The sequence below is a fragment of the Hemitrygon akajei genome, unplaced genomic scaffold, assembly GCF_048418815.1.
Source record: "Hemitrygon akajei unplaced genomic scaffold, sHemAka1.3 Scf000033, whole genome shotgun sequence".
NCBI classification, from domain to species: Eukaryota; Metazoa; Chordata; class Chondrichthyes; order Myliobatiformes; family Dasyatidae; genus Hemitrygon; species Hemitrygon akajei.
In genome coordinates this window covers 17489277-17498433 of record NW_027331919.1, presented here as the reverse complement: position 1 = coordinate 17498433, position 9157 = coordinate 17489277, and the positions used below count along the sequence as shown (strand labels likewise).

The 9157-nt window shown below is 49.1% G+C and overlaps 1 long non-coding RNA gene across 1 annotated transcript; it reads left to right on the top strand.

Moving 5' to 3' along the window:
* Window positions 1–4772: 4772 nt before the first annotated feature.
* Window positions 4773–8560, top strand: LOC140719930 (uncharacterized). The gene is made up of 3 exons (XR_012097045.1): window positions 4773–4897; window positions 6443–6507; window positions 7463–8560. It is a non-coding gene; the product is annotated as an uncharacterized lncRNA (long non-coding RNA).
* Window positions 8561–9157: the final 597 nt, after the last annotated feature.

The following is a 9157-nucleotide window of genomic DNA, read 5'->3' as shown; positions in this document are numbered from 1 at the left end:
TCCGGAACCTCTCCCGTCCTCACTGATGATGTAAATGTCATTTCGAGACTCTCAGCAATCTCCTACTTCGCTTCCCACTGTAGACTAGGGTACATTATGTTCGGTTTTGGTGACTTATCCAACTTGATGCTTTCCAAAAGCTCCAGCACATCCTCTTTATTACCTTCTACATACTTAACTTTTTCAATCCACTGCAAGTCATCCCTACAATCTCCAAGATCATTTTCCGTAGTGAATACAGAAGCAAATATTCATTCAGTACCTCCGCTGTTACCTCCCGTTCCATACACACATTTCCATCGTCACACTTGATTCGTCCAATTCCCTCACGTCTCATCCGCTTGTTCTCAACATATTTATAGAAAGCCTTGGGGCTTTCCTTAATACTGTCCTCCAAGGCCTTCTCATGGCCCTTTCTGGCTCTCCTAATTTCATTCTGAAGCTCCTTCCTGCTCGCATTATAATCATCTAGATTCATATCATTACATAGTTTTTGAAAATTTCGTACAGTCTTCTCTGCTTCTGACGTGATTCACAACAGCCTTTGTACACCACGGTCCCTGTACCCTCTCATTATTTCCATGTCTCAGTGGAACGTACATACTCAGAACCCCACGCATATATCCCCTTAACATTGCCACATTTCTTGCTTACGTTTCCCTGCGAACATTTGCTTCCAATTCAAATTTCTGAATTCCTGCCTGATAGCCTGATATTAGCCCTTACTCGAATTAAAAGTTTCCATAACTTGTCTGTGTCTATCCCTCTCCAATGCTATGGTAAAAGAGATAGTATTGTGATCAGTATCTCCAAAATGCTCTCCCACTGAGCGATCTGACACCTGGCCAGGTTCATTTCCCAATACCAGATCAGGTACAGCTTCTCCTCTTGCAGGATTATCTACATATAGTGTCAAAAATCATTCCTGAACACACCTGAGCAATTCTACCCCATCTGAACACCCTCACACTAGGGTGATTCCTACAATAGTTGGGAAATTAAAATCTCCCCTGTTATTATTACCCTGTTGTTATTACTCCTTTCCAGAATCTGTCTCCCACTCTGCTTTTCGATGACCCTGTTACTATTGAATGGTCTGTGAAAACTCACCCAGTAGAGTTATTGAGCTCTGCTTATACCAAACTTACACCCACAGAGACACCGTAGACAACCCTTCCATGTCGTCCACCTTTTATGCAGACGTGACAATATCCATGATCAACAGTGCCACGCCCTCACCTTGTTTCCTTCCTCCCAATCCTTTCTGGAACATCTAAAGCCCGGCATCTGAAGTTGCCATTCCTGACCCCGAGCCACCCAAATTTCTGTAATGGCCACAACATCATAGCTCCAAGTGCTAATCCACGATTTAAGCTCATCCGCTTTATTCATGATACTGTTCGAATTAAAATAGACATATCTCAAACCATCGGGCAGAGCGCGACCCTTCTCTATCACCTGCCTATGCTTCGTTTCGCACTGGCTCCAAGCTTTCTCTATTTGTGAGCCAACCTCCCTTTCCTCTGTCCCTACAGTTCGGTTCCAAACCCCCAGAAATTCCAGTTTAAATTCTCCCCAGAAAACCTTCCCGCCAGGATATTGGTCCTCTTCTGATTCAATTTCAACACATCCTTTTTGTGCAGGTCACACCTGTCCCAGAGGAGGTCCTAATGATCCAGAAATCTGAACCCCTGCCCACTGTTCCAATCCCTCAGCCACACATTTATACTTTACCTCATTCTATTCCTATCCTTACCGTCACGTGGCACAGACATTAACTCCGAGATTACTACCTTTGAGTTTCTGCTTCTCAACTGTTTTCCTAACTCCCTGTAGTATTTTTTTAGGACCTCCGTCCTTTTCCTGCCTGTGTCGTTGGTAGTAATATGTCCCACGATCTGTGGCTCTTCTCCTTCCCACTACAAGATATCGTGGACGTGATCAGAAATATCCCGGACACTGGCAGCTGGGAGGCAAACTACGGTTCGCGTTTCTTTCTGCGTCTATCTGACCCCCCACCTACAGAGTCCCCTATCGCTGCTGTATTCCTCTTCCTTTCCCTACACATCCGAGCCCCAGGACCAGACTCTGTTACAGAGGCGAGGACACTGTTGTTTCCTCCAGGTAGGCCGTCCCCACCCAACAGTAATCAGGCAGGAATACTTATTGTTAGTGGGCACAGCCACTGGGGTACTCTCCAGTACCTGCTTCTTGCCTTTCCCTCTCCTGATGTCAGTAGGGTTAGTAGGTTTGCAGATGATACGAAGATAGTTCGTGTTGTGGCCAGCGTAAAAGACTGACAAATAATTCAGTATGGATCAGTTTCAGATATGGTTTGAGGAAATGGCAGGTGGAGTTTAACACTGACGAATGTTAAATGATGCGCATTGGCAGGTCAAATGAAGAGATAGCACCCTATCAAAGACACGATACTAAACAATGTTGATGAGCAGAGGATCCTGGGGTCCATGTTCATAGTTCCCTGAACGTGGCTGCACAGTTTGACGGGATGGTTAAGAAGTCCTATGTCAGTCTTGTCTTTATTAGTCGGGACATTGAGTACAAATGTCAGGGAGTTATGTTGCAACTTTATAAAAATCTCTAGTTAGGCTGAATCAGGCGTATTGTTTACAGTTCTGGTCACCCCATTATCGGAAGGATGTCAGGGCGTTGGGGAGCCTCCGGAGAGGTTTAACAGGACTCTGCCGGGATTCGGTGGCATGTGTTACAACGAGAGGTCGGACACCTGGGTTGCTTCCTCTGGAGCGGAGGAGGCTCAGGGGAGATCTGACTGATCTCTGGAATCCGTCAGACGCCTGTCAGCCTTTGGAATTTGGACTCGGCGATGACAGCTGAAAGTAGATGGAATTGAGAGAGGGAGTGGTGATCGTGGTGGAAGGCGAGAGCGCGGATGGTGGGTGGGTGGGAGCAACACTGGGGGGGTCACGGCTGAACTCACACACACGCTGAATGTTCTCTCTACAGGTCCACATACAGAGCAGCCGAAGGATAAAATCAGAAATAAACCGTACCGTCAGATTTGCCTATTCTGTCTCGTTACATCCGCCCTCGTCGCGATAGTGGCCGGGCTCTCGATCTATGGTGAGTCGAACGGGCTCCGGATGGAGTCAGAACGTAAACTAACAGAGTGGAATGAAGAGTTAGCGTAAAACCTCACAGTGATGCCGACGCGATCCTCACCGTGACACCGACACAGCCCTTAACCGTGACAATAACACGGCCTTTACCGTAACACAATCCAGTCTCATAGAGAAACCGACATGCCATTCACAATGACAACACTCATAGTGACAGCAAAGTACTCCTCACTGTAACATCGACATGCCCCTGACCCTGTGACTGATACACTCCTCAAGGCGACACTGAAACACACCTCACAGTGACACCGACACGCCCTTGAAAGTGACACTGTGTCACCACTCTCAACATGATTCGCTTCACAACGTGAACCGTACCGTACCGTAACAACGACACACCACTTACCGTGACCGCGCGGCAACGTGACAATGTCTCACACGTCACTGTTAAAGCTAAACGTCGTTCACCATCCCTCTCAGTATTACAGATTCGTCAGTCTCAAATCACCTCCGGCCGAAACCAACAGATACTTTGCCAATTCCTGACCAGTAACAGAGGTGAGGCAACACGGACTCCTACCTGTCTCGGCATCACAGGGTGGGACGGCTGAGAGAGAGAGAGAGAGAGAGGAGAGAGAGAGAGAGAGAGAGAGAGAGAGAGAGAGAGAGAGAGAGCGAGAGAGAGAGAGAGAGAGAGAGAGAGAGAGAGAGAGAGAGAGAGAGAGAGAGAGAGAGAGAGAGTCTGACCCCAGGTTTCTCTGATGAGACAGTGCGGATGCAACAGACACTGCAGCTGACCTCGGGAATGTGTGTGCGGCCGGTCTGGAGGGGGCGACACCCAGTGTCTTACCTCGGGAGTGTGTGAACGGACGGTGTGGAGGGATCTTAACTCTTTGTCTGACCCCGGGATGTGTCATTGGACGATGTGGAGGGAGCTTCACTCTGTGTCAGACCCCGGGAGTGTGTGATGAGACGGTGTGGAGAGAGATTCACTCTGTGTCTCACACCGGGAGAGTGTGATAGGACGGTGCGGAGGTAGATTCACTCTATGTCTGACCCCGGGGCTGTGTGAGGGGACGGTGTGGAGGGAGATTCACTCTTTGTCTGACCCCGGGAGTGTGTGATGGGACGGTGTGGAGGGACATTCACTCTGTGCCTGACCCCGGGTGTGTGTGATGGGACCGTGTGGAGTGAGGATCACTCTGTGTCTCACACCGGGGCTGTGTGAAGGGGTGGTGTGGAGGGAGATTCACTCTGTGTCTGACCCCGGGAGTGTGTGATGGGACGGTGTGGAAGGAGATTAACTCTGTATCTGACTCCGGGAGTGTGTGATGGGACGGTGTGGAGGGAGATTCACTCTGTGTCTGACCCCGGGAGTGTGTGATGGGACGGTGTGGAGGTAGATTTCACTCTGTGTCTAACAGCGGGTTTGTGTGATGACACTCGGAGTTTGACACTCTGAGCGTGTGACTAAGGGGAAATGCGCGGCTGCATCTCTCAGTGTCTGAATCCGGTAACCCATGACGTGGTCTGGATGGAATTTTGCTTTCTGTGATCAGACGGAGTAGAAGGAACTTTTCTAAGATTCACCGAGTGCCTGGCATTGGAAGACACTAATGGGAGGGAGATTAACTGTTCCTTCCTGCTGATTTCCAGAGCAAACGTGTTCCAAGGACTGGGTCAGAATTAACGACAGGTGTTATAACGTCTCGACGTTTGAAACATCTTTCCGCACAGCGAGGCAAGAATGTTCAAACCGTGATTCAAGGCTTCTCGAAATCAATTCAAAGGATGAAGCGGTAACAACCACAGCACGAAAAGATCCCACACTAACATAGGACACCCACTCCCGGCGTACAGAGTGAAATACCAAAAACACACAAAAGGATCTGACACAGAGAGAAGCTCCATCCAAACCGTCCAATCACACACACCCAGGATCTGACACAGAGTAAAGCTCCCTCCACAGCGCCCAATCACACACTCCCGGGGTCAGACACAGAGTGAAGCTCCCTCCACACCGTCTCATCACACACTCCCGGGGTCAGAAACAGAGTGAATCTCCCTCCACACTGTCCAATTACACACTCCCGGGGTCAGACACAGAGTGAATCTCCCTCCACACCGTCCCATCACACACTCCCGGGGTCAGTCACAGAGTGAATCTCCCTCCACACCGTCCCATCAGACACTCTCGGGGTCAGACACAGTGTCAATCTCCCTCCACCCGTCCCATCAGACACTCTCGGGGTCAAACACAGAGTGAAACATCCTCCACACCGTCCCATCAGACACTCTCGGGGTCAGAGACAGAGTGAATCTCCCTCCACACTGTCCCATCACACTCTCGGGGTCAGACACAGAGTGAATCTCCCTCCACTCCGTCCCATCACACACTCCCGGGTTCAGTCACAGAGTGAATATCCATCCGCACCTTCCCACCACACTCTCCTGGGGTCAGACACAGAGTGAATCTCCCTCCACACCATCCCATAACACACTCCCGGGGTCAGACGTAGAGTGAATCTCCCTCCACACCGTCCCATCACACACTCCTGGGGTCAGACACAGAGTGAATCTCCCTCCACCCGTCCCATCAGACACTCTCGGGGTCAAACACAGAGTGAATCACCCTCCACACCGTCCCATTAGACACTCTCGGGGTCAGAGACAGAGTGAATCTCCCTCCACACCGTCCAAACAGACACTCTCGGGGTCAGACACAGAGTGAATCTCCCTCCACACCGTCCCATCACACACTCCCGGGTTCAGTCACGGAGTGAATCTCCCTCCACACCATCCCATCACACACTCCCGGGGTCAGACGTAGACTGAATCTCCCTCCACATCGCCCCAACACACATTCCCGGGGTCAGACAAAGAGTCAATCTCCCTCCACACCATCCCATCACACACTCCCGGGGTCAGACGTAGAGTGAATCTCCCTCCACACCGTCCCATCACACACTCCCGGGTTCAGTCACGGAGTGAATCTCCCTCCACACCGTCCCATCACACACTCCCGGGGTCAGACACAGAGTGCATCTCCCTCCGCACCGTCCCATCACACACTCCCGGGGTCAGTCACAGAGTGAGTCTCCCTCCACACCGTCCCATCACACACTCCCGGGGTCAGTCACAGAGTGAATCACCCTCCACACCGTCCCATCACACACTCCCGGAGTCAGACACAGAGCGAATCTCCCTCCGCACCGTCCCATCACATACTCCCGGGATCAGTCACAGAGAGAAGCTTCCATCGCAGCTTCCCATCTCACAACTGAGAGAGTCTCCGGAAACAGTGTTTGATTCTAGGTACTAATCGAAAGAAATTTATTTTACAGAATATTGTTTCCCGCTCTCTTGTCTCCCGAGACCATGCGTACTGGATTGGAAAATGCGAAGATGGGTGAGATTTGGACTGATCTGTGGGTTGGGAGTTGGGCTGTGACATAGTCCTGAGGAAAGAAAATATTATTGGTTTACGGGCTGAAGTAGATTTGTGGGAAGAGGGAGGGGGACTTGCTACTGTTTGAAAACTCTCCGAGGTTGTCGAGAGAGGATGATTAAACTGGATCATTTCGATTACCGATATGTGTCTGTCCGGGAAGGTCCGGGCAGCGGAATGTTTTGAGGAATTGCAGAGTGTCATATGGAAGCATCCCACCCTGTTATTATTTTGCAGGTTCACGCAGGGTTGTGGAGAGTGCGCGATGCTGTGGAATTAGTTTGGACTGACATGGAACTGTGAGGAGAGGGACAGAGTGTGGGATTAGCTTGCGGAATGATATTTTTCTGTGAGAAAAGAGTTGGGCAGCGTGATTAGTTTGGTTACTGATAGAGATCTGAGTTGAGGGAGTGGGACAATTGGATTAGTTTGAAGACTGATACAGGGCTGTGTGCACAGGGTGGGTCAGTGAGATCAGTTTTCAGACTTATCCAGTGTTCTGGGAGGGAGTGTTTTCTGTGGTACAGATTTGCCGGTGGGTCCATAACTGTGGGGAAAGCGCGGTGCAGTGGGATTAGTTTGAAGTCTGACACCAAGCTGTGGGGAGAGGGAAGGGCAGCGGAATTAATTAAGTGACCCACATGGGGCTAAAGAGAGTGGGCCTTTGGGATTTATTTCCAGACTTCAATAATTATGTGGGTAATGAGACTTTTTTGGGGAACTGAAACAGATTTAAGGGGAGCGAGGTGTAATGGAATTAGTTTGGAGATTAACACAGTGCTGTGGGGACGAAGTTGGACAGTGAAATTAGTTTGTTGACGGCTTCATGGTTGTAAGGAGTTTAATGTGATTAGTTGTGCGAACATCTTGGGTTGCCTGCTGGAGTCTCTATAAATTGTTTAATCCTCTTTGATAGAGAAGTGTCTACTGGACTCCTGTACAAGGTGCACTCTGGAACGACCGCCTGCAGTCTTTGCGAACAGTCCGGAACGAGTTTTCGTTGCGATGGTAATTGGCATTTCATCTGCGAGAAGTCGGCACCTTTGTTCCCGGATGTTCCTGAAGAGATCCAGGATCTCTGTCATCAGCCAGCGGGGCCGACTTGAATCAACAGACTACCCCTCTTTCTCCCCATTCTCTCTCATCAACTATTATTCCTTCATCCTCTCAAATTCACCTCACACTCTCTGGGACCCCCCCCCCCCCCTCCAACTCCATTCATCTCCATAAGTAGGAAAATGGAGGAGTTCCTGAAAGCAGACTACAGGGAGATAAGAAGGGAATTGAGAGGCAGGACTTCAAAGGTAGTGATCTCGGGATTACTGCCTGTGCCACGTGACAGCGGGACAATGATAGCATCCAAAACCGATTCTGTGGGACACCACTTGTCACCACGCTCCAATCCGAATTTACTCTCTCCACGACGGATCTCTGCTTTCTGCAGGCAAGCCGATTCTGAACCCACTTGGCCAAGCATCCCTGGATCCCATGCCTTCTGACTTTCGAAAAAAGCCAACCGTGTGGAACCTTGTCAAATGCCTTACTAAAATCCATTTAGCTCACATCCACTACACTACCTTCATCTATATGCCTGGTCACCTCCTTGAGGAAATCTATCAGGCCTGTTAGATACGATCTTCCCTTCTCAAAGCCATGCTGACTGTCCGTGATCAGATCATAATTGTATAAATGTCCATAGATTCCATCTCTAAGAATCTTTTCCACCAGTTTTCCCACCACGGACTTAAGGCTCAAAAGTCTATAATTACCTGGACTATCCCTACTACATTTTTTGAAGAAGAGGATGCTATGAATGTTTCCTATTTCCTATTACCCTACTTCCTTGCCTTTGTCCGCTTTCTCTACCCACCTCTTTCCCATCTCTCCCCCTTTCCCCAGATCTCTACCCCCTCCAATCCCACTCTGTTCTAACTCCTCCGTCTCGCTGACCTCGCTCTTTCTCGTTCTCCTTTCCGTCCACTCTCATCTCAAGCATCTGCGGGCCGGAAAGATGTACAACTGATGTAAATTCTAAATATTAATACATACAGATAAAATGTCGTTCTTGTGTCAGAGATGTATGGAGCAGTGGCGGATGCTGTCCATGAATCGTTGTGTGTCGGTGTTCCGTCTCCTGCGTCTCCTCGCTGATGGTGGTGTTACGCAATGTAACGTTTTAGAAACGATCCAGCAGCAATAGATTACACATGGAGTCTGGTTTTCATGTTAAAACAATTATCTTTATTACTAACTGCTTATTATATAATAACTCAACCACGATAAACAGAAGTTAACAATGTTATGCGTAGCTTGTGCGCAAATATAACGATTGACTTTGGGGGAATAAGAGTCAGATTCTTGAGATGGTAAAGTAGGAAATGTCAGCAATACACGAAATAAACGATGGGGAGAGAAATAAACGTTCTACTGGAGAGAGAAGGTTAGTACGAATTATTCCACAGGTCTCACGCCGCAAAAGCGAGGAAACAGTCGCCGTAGATCTTGTCCGACGTGTCGTTCCAAATCCACATGCGAATTATCACCAAAAGTGACCTGTCACAGGAATATCGTCTTCGAGTGGTTACCACACAACATACCCAGGCAAGGGCTA